Genomic DNA, 16,352 nt, shown 5'->3' on the forward strand with positions numbered 1-16,352 from the left:
ATACCGCTGAAAAAAAAGTATAAAAACAAAGCGCTATTCCAGCACTAGAATCATAGTTACAAAAATAGCTGCCAGTCTAACTAAGGCATCCTGTAAAGATTCAGTTGGCTCCGGCGAATTGCTAGTTCTTTTGCTCATATCGTATAGGTGTAAATAAGTAAAATTCTTTTGAATTTATTCCTGGCTTCTTATCGTCAAGACGTCCTACCTCAACACGCATATATTTTAATGCGTTCGTGTCGAAACCTCGGCAGTTATGCAGAAATCAGGGTGGGAAAGTGCTGGAAGATATCCAAAACCACTGCACAGCCACCATTTGTCCTCATAATGAAAGTAATAAATATCCCAACAAAGAAAAGGTGTCTGGCAAACAGGCATAATCTTCCCTGTGCTATTCACAGCTTGCTTAGAGGAATTATTCAGACACTTGGACTCGAAGCAGTTAGAAATAAAGGTTGAATGAAAATAACTCAGTACCTGCTATTCGAAGATGGTACTGCTTTGCTAAATAACTCAGGGAATGAATAGCAAAAAATGATTCATGAGCTAGACGGGAATAGCAGAAAGGTAGGCCTAGAATAATAATCAGATGACTAAGGTAACGTTCAACAGCCTCGAAAAGAAACAGCTGTTTACATAGGTAGCAAGTGCTAGAAATGGTAGGCGAATACGCCCACTTAAGACTGGTGCACTAATAACAATTCCGGATCATGAAATAGTAACGGCTAGGATGGACGGATTGACTAAACGTTAATGTCCAACAGAGAAGGTGATCTAACCGCCCCCTGACACGCAGGCCAGGGTGCGGATGCCGCCGCTTCAGATGCAGGCTGGGAGGTCTTGGGTCCCAGCAGCCTCTTCAGCCACTTGGACGAGTACGAGCTGGAACTGAGGGTCCGAGCTGCGCAGCAGGGTCTCCCAGGTGTCTCCACTGCCTATATTGTGCGTCCCCCAGGGAGAATACGGGCATTCCCATATTATGTGGTCGAGGGTCCCTCTCGCCCCACAATGATTGAACTTATCACTCCTGGCCTCAGAGAACATGCGGTTCGCCATAACTGGGTAAGGATATGTATAAATTTGCAGTCGCCTCCACGCGACTGCTTATCTGCTGTTTAATTTCGGGTACTAGCCTACGATCCAATCTACAGTGCTGCGTGATCTCCCCATATTTTATGAAGCGCTCTCCGCTCCCTTGGTCATCAAGTGGCCCTGCAGCGGCTCGGCGGTAAAGATCTCGAGCCAGATTGTGGGCCGCCTCTTTGTCGGGGACGGCTTCGTGCGCAGAAGTCCAAATTATTTGAATGTTTCTATCAAACTTTTTCTAGCCTAGGATTCTGGCTGCTAAGGGCGAGATCCTGCCCTTGCTAAAATTTTGTATGGCAGTTTTGCTGTCACTGATGACAAAATTTAATGATTCCCACCTGCCTAAAAACATGCACCCGGAATGTAACAAAGACAGGAAAACAAAACGAACCGAAGCATTAAAAATTAGATTCGGCGAAATTTCGGAACATTATGTGGCTTATGTAGACGCGGCGGGAGCGGAGACAGTTTCACGGTGGCAACGGTCGTGAAAGCTGCCGTGAAAGCTGCCACTTTGCGCGAGCGGAGCATAGAAATAGCCGAGTTAACTGCGATCGCGTTAGCTTGCGTCTGAACGGAAGTAATGACTAGGAGAATAAGATCAGGATGGAGCGCATTTGGCAAGTACACGGGGAGTATGACTAGCAGCTTATCGGTATTGCTCAAGAGGAAAGTGTGGAACAGTTGCATCTTACCTGTAATCAACTATAGGGCTGAAACCTGGAGGCTAACGAAAAGGTTATACTTAAGTTGAGGGCAATGAAGAGGGATATGGAAAAGAAAATGTAGGCGTAACGTTCAGAGACAGAAATCGTGTGAGGTAATTCAGAGATATCATTCAAAATAAATATATTTTAATGACAATAAAGAAGTCGAAATAGTCATCCATGGGCTGAGCATCTTGTGTAAAAGGTTAACCGATGGTTGCTAGGGAGAGGCGGCTGAACGTCAGGGGCGCGAATGGCATTAAGTGGTTCGCAGAGGTCAAGAGGATATAGCTAGCACAGGACCAATTAATTTGAAGGAATATGGGAGAGGCCTTCGCTGTGCGGTGGATATAGTCCGGCTGATGATAATATTGATAATAAAATAAGCTCGCAAGCAGCTACAAAAAGTAATTAAAAGACTAGCGCATGTAAGAAGGACACAGATATTGAAAAAGACAGGATAACCACTCGTCCTGTCTTTTTGTGTCCTTGTTGCATGCGTTACTCTTTTAATTAAAAATGACACACCAACCAAACCAGCATTTCCTTTACAATAGAAACACAAACACGCGAAAGATGTGTATTACCTAACAACCTTAATAATCAAATAACTTTGTCCAGCATTCTTTCAGTTGCCCAGCGATAACTTGTTATAGATTTTTTTTTTTATATACGGAAAGTATTGAGCTGGTGCGTAGTCGTGTTGTAGCTTCCATTGCTCACAGTGCCAGACAAATAGTTCGCCTCTTCTTCGTGATGAGCTTCAGGTAAAAATAAAGCACGTTGATTTGGTTGGTGGTATTTTCCGCGCCTCACAAACTCTCGATTAAGAAATGCTGAGACGTGGATGGCTAGTTTTCACTTCTAGATGGGAGCAAGGCACCTTTTGTATCCTGATAATTTGATAAAGTGTTTCATTTGAACACTCATAGTACCATTTCCTGTGTACTGTTTACACGCCCGCAGAGTTAAAGTCTCCCTCATCCCTCAGCATTCCTCATAGTTTCCAAAAGCCACGAATAAAATAATTTGCCAATGACGTTGCTTGATTGAGCGTTTGGAGGCAATCAATTTATTCATTGCTCCCTGCATCTCCAACAGAAAGGGTCCACATAACTGGCATTAGAGAACCGGCGTAAGCACTGTTCGATGGAGAATAAACGGCTATTCTTTCTTTACATGCTGCAGTCTCGATGCGTCGGAGCGGTTACGTGACGTCAGGGAATGCGCTCTACACTTGTCTCGTGCGTAGCTGAATTGAGAATCCATGAATAACGACCTAGCTAGAAGACAAACACAAAAGAAAGCGTTGAGTAAAATCATCCTATCTTTAAGCGGTGTTATAGATTTCTTCAGCAATGCCTTACATTCGCAGGAGTCTGCCGTCCAGTTCTCACAAAGCACTGTTATTTTATTAGCTTCTCATTAATACAGATGTGTCCACACGTGAATTCCGGAAACGAATAAGCGATGACTGGAAACAGACAATAGTCGCTAAGCGTGCGCGACCTATCTCCACTTTACCAGTCATATTCAGTTAAGCAGATTCTATGCCAACAGCACTTAGATGCGAAGCATAGTTTGTGGTAGCGAATATTATTTTTCTCCAGTTTGCTTTAAACACATGCACAAAGATCATGTTTTTCTTGAAGTCAGCTGCTAACCTGCATATTCGAAAATGCCGACGTTGGATTGACTAACAATTGAGACCTTCGCGTTGTGGCGTTACTAGTAAGGGACCACTGCACGCGTATGCCGAAAAACCGGTCTCACCAGACGACACACGTCTTTTATCGGAGCCGGCGCAATCACTACAGTGCATTGTCAGGTGGTAGACACCGCTGGCTTCGATACCGTTAGGTCTCCTTCTAATGACGCCCGCATACACATGCTCGCAGAGGCCTTTTGACTTCACTTGGCGACATTTGACACTTTATAATTAAATGATTGCATCACCAAGTAATAGCACTCAATTGTATAATTTGCAGAATTTGCTTAGCTTTGATCGAATATTTAGGGTAATCCCCCAAGGTGGAGTAAATTTGTAATAAGAGTGTAATTACTCATTGGCATCCACCCAAGCGCAACCAACGGCTACAAAGGAAAGCTATACAGCTTTCTCAGAAACTTCGTAGTTAAAGAAAAATTCGTCCTGATCCGGGAATCGAAGCCGGGACCACCGCCTTTGCGGGTCTCTATCCGCCATAGCTTGCTCTATCCACCATAACTTGCTGAAGCGAGGCTGTAAATAGTTTATTATCGCAACAGGTAGGTATAGGGAGTTAAGCAGGCGGAAGCCCTGTATTTTTTATCTTTTAATTTTACGCACTTAGCGACACATCAGTGCTCCTTCGGTTCCGGTCTGAAAACTAAACGAAATGAATTATGATATTTCAATCACGTTTGTTACGTGAGCAAGAGCGGGAGGGAAGAAAGCCAAACAGGCATGAGAGGAAGAATGTGCGTAGAAAGCACTTGTTTACTTTGTGCATCTTCGGGTGACTGGGGCCGTGTCTCTGAAATGTTTTCGTGTGCATGATGTCTCCAGCGCCGCTTAGTGTTGTCAAAGGCTGTGATTCCAAAATAAATATTAGTAAAGCCGGCGTCTGGTGCCCGCCTATTCTTTGTCCGCGTCTTATCAACTCAGGCGACATCGTTATTAGCACCCATGATATTGCCGCATAGACGACGACGCCAAAGATGATGACATGGACACACGTGCGCGAGCCTGGAAGCAAAGGAAGTTTGGGCGCAAGACTCGTCCTGGTTGATTATTAAACCCGTCTTATCTTTGGGTCCTCCTTGGCGTTCTATCGAGACGTGACACTGGTGGAGGTGCTGGGGTACGCATAAGACTCCTTCCGGCAGTCCACAGCGGATCCCAGACATCGACACGCCTGTCCATCGCGCCAGCGGCCGCCTTCTAGGCCTAGCCCCGGAGTACAACTATCTGCCGAGCGACTCTTCAAACGCCCAAGTCCATCAGGTCTCCCAAGCCATGGCACATCCCAACCCTACGCCGGTGACTCTTCAGAACACCAAGGTGCCAGAGTGCTTTCGCGGGGAAGTGTTTGAAGATGTCGAGGAGTGGCTTGACCAGTTTGAGCGAATGGCCAAGATTAATCAGTGGAGCGCAGATCCCAAGCTTTGCAATGTTTATTTTGCCCTTCAGGATAATGCTAGAACGTGGTTTGAAAACCACGAGGCCAGCTTATCCACATGGAATGACATCCGCCGCTACCTCGTAGACACCTTTGCGAGAACTGATCGACGAGACAATGCGCTGCGCCTGCTTGAAGTGCGTGTGCAGAAGCCGAATGAGAGCGTGGCTATGTTTGCGGAAGACATGGCTCGCCTTTTTCGCCGTGCCGACCCTGATATGAGTGAGCCAAAGAAGTTACGGCATCTCATGCACGGTGTCAAAGAACAGGTGCTTGCCGGCTTAGTACGCAACCCACCTAAAACCGTGAGTTCATTAAGGACGCTACGGCTATAGAGCGAGCCCTCCAAGATCGGTGCCGCCAGTACAACCGACCTGTCAGCTGTGCCCCGACGACTGCGGTGGCGCTGACTGCAACAGATCAGACCACTCTTCGAGACATGATTAGAGAAATTGTCCTTGAGGAGCTGCAGCGAATTACGGTTACGAAAGCTCAGTCGTCAGAGGCCCTCGTGCAAGCTGTAAGGAATGAAATTCGGTGCTCCCTATCACCGTCTGCCCAGTGCAACAAGTTTCATCCAGTCGACAACGCGACAGCCATTTCCGAACCATACCGCGTTCCACAACCGGTCAACTACACGGCCAACATTCCTGCACCTTATCACAAGCCGCAATCTGAGAGCTACGCCGCTGTCCTACGTCGCCCGCCTCCAGACCACACCCCACCGAGCTCACCAAGCCGTCAGGAGACGCGATTCTTCCAGGGGCCTTAGTGGGTGCCTTCCAGACGCTCTCAACCACGCCGAACGGACAGGTGGCGCAGTTCTGACAGCCGGCCACTCTGTTTCTACTGCAGACAACCTGGCCACGTCTATCGGTACTGCCGCTACCGCGAAGAGGGGCAGGCCTTTCCGTTTGCTTCTACTCGCCGCCGCTTCGACGCTGACACTGCCCAAACCGAAGACGGCCTTCCGGTCAGCAGGGAAACCGAATCCCCGGGCTTCCGCCGCCGCTCCTCCCTATCGCCACAGCGTTATTCTTCGCTGATGCGTCGTGGCAATGCTGACGTTGGCGGACGGCGGTCCCCTAGTCCTCACCGGGGAAACTAACAACCGCAACCTCGCGAGGGGAGGTTGCACACAGTCTAAAAGTGTCAAAACCGTCACCACCGCCGCAACTGCCGACAAACCGTGCTTCTGAAGCTGCCGTTAGTATTGACATTGCCGCACTACCGCCGAAAATTCCGCACCAGATGAGCAGCCCCAACGACGAAGCTGACACCGCCGACCTTGTCGCACTTCCGCCACAAATACCGAAAGAGACGAGCAACCCAGATAACGTTGTTAGCGCTGACCTCACCGTTTTCATTGATGGGCTGGAGGTACATGCTCTGGTGGATACCGGGGCGGATTTTTCAATTATTAGCCAGAAACTGGCTGACACGCTGCGCAAAGTAAAAACCGAATGGACTGGGCCAGTATTAAGGAGTGCTGGGGGCCAGCTACCTGCACCGACAGGGAAGTGCACTGCCCGGATAGGATTTGGAAACGCTGTGTTTGTTGGCAGCTTTGTTATTCTCCCTGACTGTTGCAAAGATCTCATCTTGGGCATGGACTTTCTGCGTCTTCATGGGGCTGTAATCAGCATTCGTGGCAGCGTCGTTGCCTTCAACAACAATCATGAAGACCTTGGTTATGCGGAAGTACCACTGATGCCCTTACGCGTCGCCAATGAGATGGTGACATTGCCTCCGCGATCATGCTCTCTTGTTCAAGTGAAGTGCGACATGGCGCATACCGGCGATGGTATCGCCGAAAGGGCAGTCGCTCTGGTTCTAAGCCGAGGTATTTTTATAGCTCGAAGGCTAGTCAACTTGACCAATGGGCAGACCGAAGTGCTGCTGACAAACTTCAGCGACGAGCGTCAGCAAATTCCGAAAGGCACAACTGTGGCATTTTTAGACAGTCTTCCAAATGCGCAGCACTGCTGCTTGCTGCAACAGAAGGGATCAGTGTGCAAGACACCCGTAACCATCGTCGATGTGAGCCCAAATTTGTCTTCTTCAAACGGGACCGCCTTTTGGATCTCATAGATCAATTTCGAGACTGGTTTGCTTCAGAATTTCGGGTCGGCCAAACGCCTTTGACAAAACATCGAATCATCACGGATGACTCGATTCGCCCGATTCGACAAAATCCTTACCGTGTGGCTCCGAAAGACCGTGAAGCCATTCAGCGCCAGGTAGCAAAAATGCTTAGAGACGGCGTTATCCAGCCGTCACAGAGCCCCTGGGTTTCCCCCGTGATACTTGTTAAAAAGAAGGACGGCAACGTACGATTTTGCATAGATTACCGCAAGCTCAACCAAGTAACTAAAAAAGACGTGTACCCTCTTCCTCGCATCGACGATTCCTTGATAGCCTACGAAATGCACGTTACTTCTCATCAATGGATTTGAGAAGTGGATATTGGCAGATAGAAGTAGACGAGAGAGATCGGGAGAAGACAGCATTCGTCACTCCCGACGGATTGCACGATTTTAAGGTCCTTCCGTTCGGTTAATGCTCAGCACGAGCAACATTTCAGAGATTGATGGATACTGTGCTCTCGGGACTTAAGTGGCAAACATGCCTGGTGTATCTTGATGACGTAATTGTGTTTTCGGCCACATTTGAAGAGCATCCACGCCGTTTGCTAGCTGTATTTCAGGCCATACGATCTGCGGGCCTCACAATAAAACCCGAGAAGTGCCCCTTCGGTTACGAGGAGCTGCAGTTCTTAGGTCACGTCGTTAGCTAAGAAGGTGTCCGGCCTGATCCTGAAAAGCTTTCCGCAGTCGCCAAGTTCCCAACACCTACGGACACAAAGACATTGCGGCGTTTCCTGGGTCTTTGCGCCTATTACCGCCGGTTTATTGCTGGTTTCTCACGAATTGCCTGGCCATTAACTTCGCTGACGCGTGACAACGCTGTCTTTCGCTGGTATGAAGAACAACAACAAGCATTTAATGAGCTGCGGAGGCGTTTAAGACACCACCTGTCCTGGCGCACTTTGATGACGACGCCCCTACCCTGCTTCATGCGGATGCCAGCAACATGGGCTTAGGTGCTGTGCTGGTGCAGCGCCAGGATGGTGTGGAAAAAGTAATTGCTTACGCCAGCCGGACCCTATCTAAAGCAGAAGCGAACTACTCGGCAACCGAAAAAGAATGCCTTGCAGGGGTATGGGCGGTAATGACGTTCCGCCCTTATTTGTACGCTCGCCCCTTTCAAGTCGCTAGCGACCATCACTCGCTCTGTTGGCTGACGAATCTAAAGGACCCTTCAGGGAGACTCGCGCTTTGGAGCCTTCGATTACAAGAATTCGACATGGCAGGTATATACAAATCTGGAAAAAAGCATACGGATACTGACTGCCTTTCACGAGCGCCCGTCGAACCTTTCATTATGACCGATGAAGACACTGCGTTTTTAGGTGTCAGAGATGACGCAACGCTTTCCCAACAGCACCGAGTAGACCAGGAGTTGCTCCCTCTTATTTATTGCTTGGAAAAACGAACTACCGTTGTGCCTAAGATTTTCACCCGAGTAATCTCTTCATTCTTTATTCGTAACAACGTACTTTACAAGAAGAACTTCCGCCCTGGGGGAAACAGTCATCTACTCGTCGTCTCATCTGCTCTCCGCAGTGAAGTTTTGCAAGCGTGTCACGACGGGCCAACCGCCGGTCACCTAGGCTACACCCGCACGTTGGCTAGAGTCCAGCATGGATACTGCTGGCCAAAACTGCCGGCGACAGTGAAACACTATGTACGTACGTGCATAGACTGCGTGCGCCGTAAATCACCCCCTGTAAAACCAGCTGGCCTACTCCACCCTCTTCAAGTGCCAAGAACACCTCTTAAGCAAATCGGTATGGACCTCCTGGGACCATTTCCGACGTCCACATCCGGGAATAAATGGATAATTGTCGCCACCGATTAGCTAACCCACTACGCGGAGACCAAGGCTCTGCCAAGGGGTACCGCCGCCGAAGCAGCTCGGTTCTTCGTGGAGAACATTGTCCTGAGGCATGGCGCTCCGGCGCTCATTATAACTGACCGAGGAACTGCATTTACGGCCGAACTTTAGGAGACCGTTCTCCGCCTCAGTGGTACCAGTCACCATAAACTACAGCCCCAAACCAATGGGTTGAGGGAACGCCTCAATAAAACCATCGCGGACATGCTTTGCATGTACGTTGACGTGAACCGCAAGATTTGGGACGAAATTCTTCCCTACGTTACGTTAGCCTACAATCCGGCACGCCAAGACACCACTTGTATGACACCATTCAGCCTCCTTGACGGGCGACCAGTAACTATGCTGGATGCAATGTTGCTCCCGAATGCCGACGCCGACGATTTCGATCAGGACGCCGAGGAAATCGCTCAGCGTGCAGAGGAAGCTCCCCAACCAGCGCGTGTGCGGATCAGAAATCTGCAAGAGCATGATGCACGACGCTACAATCATAGACTCCGACATGTCATGTACGAACCTGGCGACAAAGTGTGGGTCTGGACGCCTATTCGCTGCCGTGGACTCTCCGAAAAACTATTGCAGCGATATTTCGGGCCCTATGTTGTTCAGCGACGTTTAACCGACGTCACTTATGAGGTGGTGCCAGACGGGATGTCGACCTCAAAGCGACGCCAGAAACAAGCCGACGTCGTCCACGTTGTACGCATGAAGCCGTACAACTCGGACTGACCTTGACCTCCTACTTCTTTTTATGCTCGTCGGGACGATGCTTCCTGAGGAGGAGGGCAAATGCCGCATAGACGACGACGCCAAAGATGATAACTGGACACACAAGCGCGAGCCTGGAAGAGAAGAAAGTTTGAGCGCAAGACTCGTCCTGGTTGATTATTAAACCCGTCCTATCTCTGGGTCCTCCTTGGCGATCTATCGAGACGTGACAATATGTATGCGTCATGAATGGAGATGCTCCGGCTTCTCCGTACTGTTGCCAGTCTCCTTAGGTTGCACAGCCGAAGACGCGCCACTGGACAAATCCAATCCTTCGGCGCTGCAAGACAAAGCGTTTCCTTCGTCTCAAACCAAAATAAGATTTCTGCATTACTTGAAAAGTCATTTGTATCATTTAGAAACTCAAAATATGAATTGCTGCATTATTCAGCTTCTTCTGTAGTAGACGTGCGTCACGAGATGTAAATGCCCTATGGCTCTTCCGAGCATTTGCACACTCTCAAATTCTTCTAGTTGAGACATTTGGAACTTGCGTTCTACATGCAGATTGAGAGCTAGCGCCCTTATGTACGCCTATTTGTGAGCGGGCTATGGCGCCGTTCTCCAGAAAATCCGGTGCTGTCGGTGGCGGCGCTGTGAGCGAGAAATCACGGCCAGACTTATAGCTGTTTCGTGGTTTACAGGTTCCATGACCGTCAATTGATTGTCGGCTTGGGACGCAAAGAACGTAGCGGCGTTGCCAGACACTGCGAATTCGGGCTGTGTATTGGGATTGTGGGTGAGCTGAAAATCCAGCCTTCTACAGCCCTTGGATACCGAATTAGAACTGCTGCGCAAGGCTACGCAGGCGCCTTCGTACGGATAGGTTCAAGCTCGGCATTATGTTTACGACGGATAGTGGTTTATATAATGTGGGTACTTAGACTGTGTGTTTGATATAATAGAAACATGGGCGATAAAGCCAGAAGTAAAAAGTACTACGCAAAAGAGGATCCGAAACGGGAGCCAGCCGAAGCTGTCGCCTTACACATTTTGCTGGTGGAGTTTAAATTTTTCTCCACCTTCTAATACAGGGTTGAAGCGCTGTTTTGACAACTGCTGCATAATACAAGGATCATTATTAAAAAACTGAATGTCAAATCTCCTCGTAAATAGCACCAGTACCTTAATGTTCCCTCATCGTATGAACTCAAGTAAATTGAAATTCGACTACCGCTTAGTAAGCATCACAGCCTTGAAGAAGCGCGCCGATCTTCAGGATCTATGTCTTCGTCGTAAACTAGCAAGTTTATCACTTTTTCATAAACTGTGTCATGATCCAACGCTTCATAATGACTTTTTTTTTCGCCTTATTTCATTTTTTATCACCATGATCATCCATTTAAAGTTAAGCGCTTGTCATGTCGTACATCCAACTATGCACATTCATTCATACCAGGTACAAATGTCTGGAACGCTCGGCCTTCACATGTTGCTACCGTCACTGATGCGGATAAATGTTTTACTCTATTGGCTGCCACTGTCTCTGCTTAAACTTTTTGTGTTCACTGTTCACTTACCAGTGCATCAGGTTTCTGTTTTTACTTCTGTTAATGATAATTCTGGTTTCAATGTCGCGCCGTTATTCGTGAGACATTGTATAACTTATATCAACGTTACTGTCTGCCGCTCTGTTCATGATTTTTTTTTCCCCTTTTAAGCTTCAATGTTTAAATTTGCCTTTTGTATTCTTGCGAATATTTATATGCTTTTATCTGTTCTGTTCATTCTTGTAATTGTGGTTTATTTGTTTAATTTTGATTATATGCCTGCATCCCCCCCCCCCCCGCCCTGTGTAATACCCTCTAACTGAGGGCCTTTAGGGGTATGTTGTATAAACCAGCCCTTATACATAGCATTCATTGATTACGAAAAAGCTTTTGACTCAGTTGAAACCTCGGCGGTGATGCAGGCATTGCGAAATCACGGGGTAGACGAGCCGTACGTGAAAGTGCTGGAAGATATATATAGTGGCTGCACAGCAACCATAGTTCTGCATAAAGAAAGTAACAAAATTCCCATAAAGAAAGGTGTTAGGCAAGGAGACACAATCTCCCCAGTACTATTCACAGCTTGTTTAGAGGAAGTATTCAGAGACTTGGAATGGGAGCAGTTAGGGATAAGGGTAGATGGAGAATACCTCAGTAATCTGCGATTTGCAGATGACATTGCCTTGCTAAGCAACTCGGGGGATAAACTGCAAATAATGATTGATGACCTAGACAGAAAAAGTAGAAAGGTAGGCTTGAAAATCAATATGCAGAAGACTAAGTTAATGTTCAACAGCCTCGGGAAGGAACAGCAGTTTACATTAGGTAGCGAAATACTGGAAGTAGTAGGCGAATATGTCTACTTAGGACAGGTAGTAACCGCAGATCCGGACCATGAAAAGGAAATAAGAAGAATAAGATTGGGATGGAGCGCATTTGGCAAGCACTCGCAGATTATGACTAGCAGCTTACCGGTATCGCTCAAGAGGAAAGTATACAACAGTTGCATCTTGCCTGTACTCACCTATGGGGCTGAAACGTGGAGGCTAACCAAGAGAGTTCTACTTAACTTGAGGACAACCCAGGGGGCTATGGAACGAAAAATGGTAGGGGTAACATTAAGAGATAGAAAGCGTGCAGAGTAGGTCAGAGAAATAACTCAAGTTACCGACATTCTAGTGGAAATTAAGAAGAAGAAATGGACATGGGCAGGACATGTAGTGCGAAGAGAGGATAACCGATGGTCGCTGAGGGTAACAAACTGGATTCAAGGAAAGCGTAGCAAGGGGCGGCAGAAAGTTAGGTGGGCGGATGAAATTAAGAAGTTCGCAGGGGTCAAGTGGATGCAGCTAGCACAGAACCGGGTTAAGTGGAGAAATATGGGAGAGGCCTTCGCCCTGCAGTGGGTATAATCAGGCTGCTGATGATGATGATGATGATGATGTACAAATAAATAAAAAAATTGTGAGGGAGTTGGCCATAATTAAAATGTAATCGGCAGCTGGCGCACTACGGAGCACGTAATAATAATAATAATTTGTCTGCTCAGGTAGGCATTTATGTTTCAAGGTGAAGCCTTTAACTTGCGCCCAAAGCACCCCATAAAGCTGACACGCGCGAACAGCGGTTCCTAATGCGGGGAGGATTGGATTGTTTTGCGCTGGTGATATAAGACTGCCTTCATTGCAAGCGCCTACTGTAGCCATTTGCACGCTTTTTCGTTCGGCTATTTATAGCTCATCTGTTCTTCGTAAGGCTAATCATTATAAGTTAGCGAGCCCTACTGCTGCAGAGTAGTAGCGCGTAGAATGCTTTAGGAGCGCTCCTAGAGGAATATATTGGCACCGCAATCGGAGACCCAAGCTTTTATTAAAACCAACTCCAAGACTGATTTACGTTTCCTCTTTTCCTTATTTTAGGCCGTACTATAGTAAAACTGCTGCAAGTTGAGTAATATAAATAGAAAGTCGACTAGCGATTTCTTTCTATAAGAGCTCTTTGTAGTTTTTTACATCGTACATGCTGCGTCTGAAATAGGAAACTGCCTCGATTTTGTTTTTAAACAGAACGGTTGTGGTGTCTCATATTTCGAGTACAACACCAGAGACTAACCACCGATTAGAATATGATGACAGCCTCTTCCTCGCCTTTGAGATAAAAGGACAGGAACAATAATTCCGCTAATGTTGCACAGGCATGATGATATCATGGTCATATCTAAATCCACATTTTCAGAACGGACAAATTGCCAGATTATAAAAACAGTCATGCACGCTACCTGGAACGACATGACTAAGGCTTACTACCAACGAGAGATCAATATACACTGTGTTTGAATGCGTACTGGCTTGACAGCTAACGTTCCCTGCTGACTATATCAGAGCTGCGGTAGCAGGGTCTCCCAGGTGTCTCCACTGCCTATATTGTGCGTCCCCCTGGGAGAATACTAGCATTCCCATATTATGTGGTCGAGAGTCGCTCTCGCCCCACAATGATCTTATCACTCCAGGCCTCAGAGAACATGTGGTTTGCCATAACCGGGTGCGGATATGTATACGTTTGCAGTCGGCTCCACGCGACTGTTTATCTGCTGTTTAATTTCGGGTACTAGTCTACGATCCAATCTACAGTGCTGCGTGATCTCCCCAATGCTTTATCAAGCGCTCTCCGCTCCCTCGGTCATTAAGTGGCCCTGCAGCGGCTCGGCGGTAGAGATCTCGAGCCAGATTGTGGGCCGCCTCGTTGTCGGGGACGGCTTCGCGCGCAGAAATCCAAATTATTTGAATTTTTCTATCCAACTTTGTCTGGCCTAGGATTCTGGCTGCTAAGGGCGAGATCCTGCCCTTGCTAAAATTTTGTATGGCAGTTTTGCTGTCACTGATGACAAAATTTAATGATTCCCACCTGCCTAAAAACATGCACCCGGAATATAACAAAGACAGGAGGAAAAAAACGAACCGAATCATTAAAAATTAGATTCCGCGAAATTTCGAAACATTATGTGGCCTAAGTAGACGCGGCGGGAGCGTTGACAGTTTCACGGTGGCAACGGTCGTGAAAGCTGCCGTGAAAGTTGCCACTTTGCGCGAGAGGAGCATAGAAATAGCCGAGGAAACTGCGATCGCGTTAGCTTGCGTCTGAACGGAAGTAATGACTAGGAGAATAAGATCAGGATCGAGCGCATTTGGCAAGTACACGAAGAGTATGACTAGCAGCTTACCGGTATTGCTCTAGAGGAAAGTGTGGAACAGTTGCATCTTACCTGTAATCAACTATAGGGCTGAAACCTGGAGGCTAACGAAAAGGTTCTACTTAAGTTGAGGGCAATGAAGAGGGATATGGAAAAGAAAATGGTAGGCGTAACATTCAGAGATAGAAATCGTGCGAGGTAATTCAGAGATATCATACAAAATAATTATATTTTAATGACAATAAAGAAGTCGAAATAGTCATCCGTGGGCTGAGCATCTTGTGTAAAAGGTTAACCGATGGTTGCTAGGGAGAGGCGGCCGAACGTCAGGGGCGCTAATGGCATTAAGTGGTTCGCAGAGGTCAAGAGGATACAGCTAGCACCGGACCGATTAAATTGAAGGAATATGGGAGAGGCCTTCGCTGTGCGGTGGATATAGTCCGGCTGATGATAATATTGATAATAAAATGATCTCGCAAGCAGCTACAAAAAGTAATTAAATGACTAGCGCATGTAAGAAGGACACAGACATTGAAGAAGACAGGACGACCACTCGTCCTATCTTTTTGTGTCCTTGTTGCAGGCGTTACTCTTTTAATAAAGATAACACACCAACCAAACCAGCATTCCGTTTATAATAGAAACACAAACACGCGAAAGATGTGTATTACCTAACAACCTTAATAATCAAATAACTTTGTCCAGCATTCTTTCAGTTGCCCAGCGATAAGTTGTTATAGTTTTTTTATATATATACAGAAAGTATGGAGCTGGTGCGTAGTCGTGTTGTCGCTTCCATTGCTCACAGTGCCAGACAAATAGTACGCCTCTTCTTCGTAATGAGCTTCAGGTAAAAATAAAGCACGTTGATTTGGTTGGTGGTATTTTCCGCGCCTCACAAACTCTCGATTGAGAAATGCTGAGACGTGGATGGCTAGTTTTCACTTCTAGATGGGAGCAAGGCACCTTTTATATCCTAATAATTTGATAAAGTGTTTCATTTTAACACTCATAGTACCACTTCCTGTGTACTGTTTACACGCCCGCAGAGTTAAAGCTCCCTCTCCCTCAGTATTCCTCATAGTTTCCAAAAGGCACGAATAAAATCATTTGCCAATGACGTTGCTTGATTGAGCATTTAGAAGCAATCAATTTATTCATTGCTCCCTGCATCTCCTACAGAAAGGGTCCACATAACTGGCATTAGAGAGCCGGCGTAAGCACATGTTCGATGGAGAATAAACGACTATGCTTTCTTCACATACTGCAGTCTCGATGCGTCGGAGCGGTTACTTGACGTCAGGGAATGCGCTCTACACTTGTCTCGTGTGTAGCTGAATTGAGAATCCATGAATAACGACCTAGCTAGAAGACAAACACAAAAGAAAGCGTTGAGTAAAATCATGCTATCTTTAGGCGGTGTTATAGATTTCTTCAGCAATGCCTTACATTCGTAGGAGTCTGCCATCCAGTTCTCACAAAGCGCTGTTATTTTATTAGCTTCTCATTAATACAGATGTGTCCACACGTGAATTCCGGAAACGAATAAGCGATGACTGGAAACAGACAATAGTCGCTAAGCGTGCGCGACCTTATCTCCACTTTACCAGTCATATTCAGTTAAGCAGATTCTATGCCAACAGCACTTAGATGCGAAGCATAGTTTGTGGTAGCGAATATTATTTTTCTCCAGTTTGCTTTAAACCCATGCACAAAGATCATGTTTTTCTTGAAGTCAGCTGCTAGCCTGCATGTTCGAAAATGCCGATGCTGGATTGACTAACAACTGAGACCTTCGGCGTTGTGGCGTTACTAGTAAGGGATCACTGCACGCGTATGCCGGAAAACCGGTCACATCAGACGACACACGTCTTGTATCGGAGCCGGCGCAATCACTACAGTGCATTGTCAGGTGGTAAACACCGCTGGCTTC

This window comes from Amblyomma maculatum, chromosome 9 (assembly GCF_055883805.1).
Source record: "Amblyomma maculatum isolate TAMU_Amacu chromosome 9, ASM5588380v1, whole genome shotgun sequence".
Lineage (NCBI taxonomy): Eukaryota > Metazoa > Arthropoda > Arachnida > Ixodida > Ixodidae > Amblyomma > Amblyomma maculatum.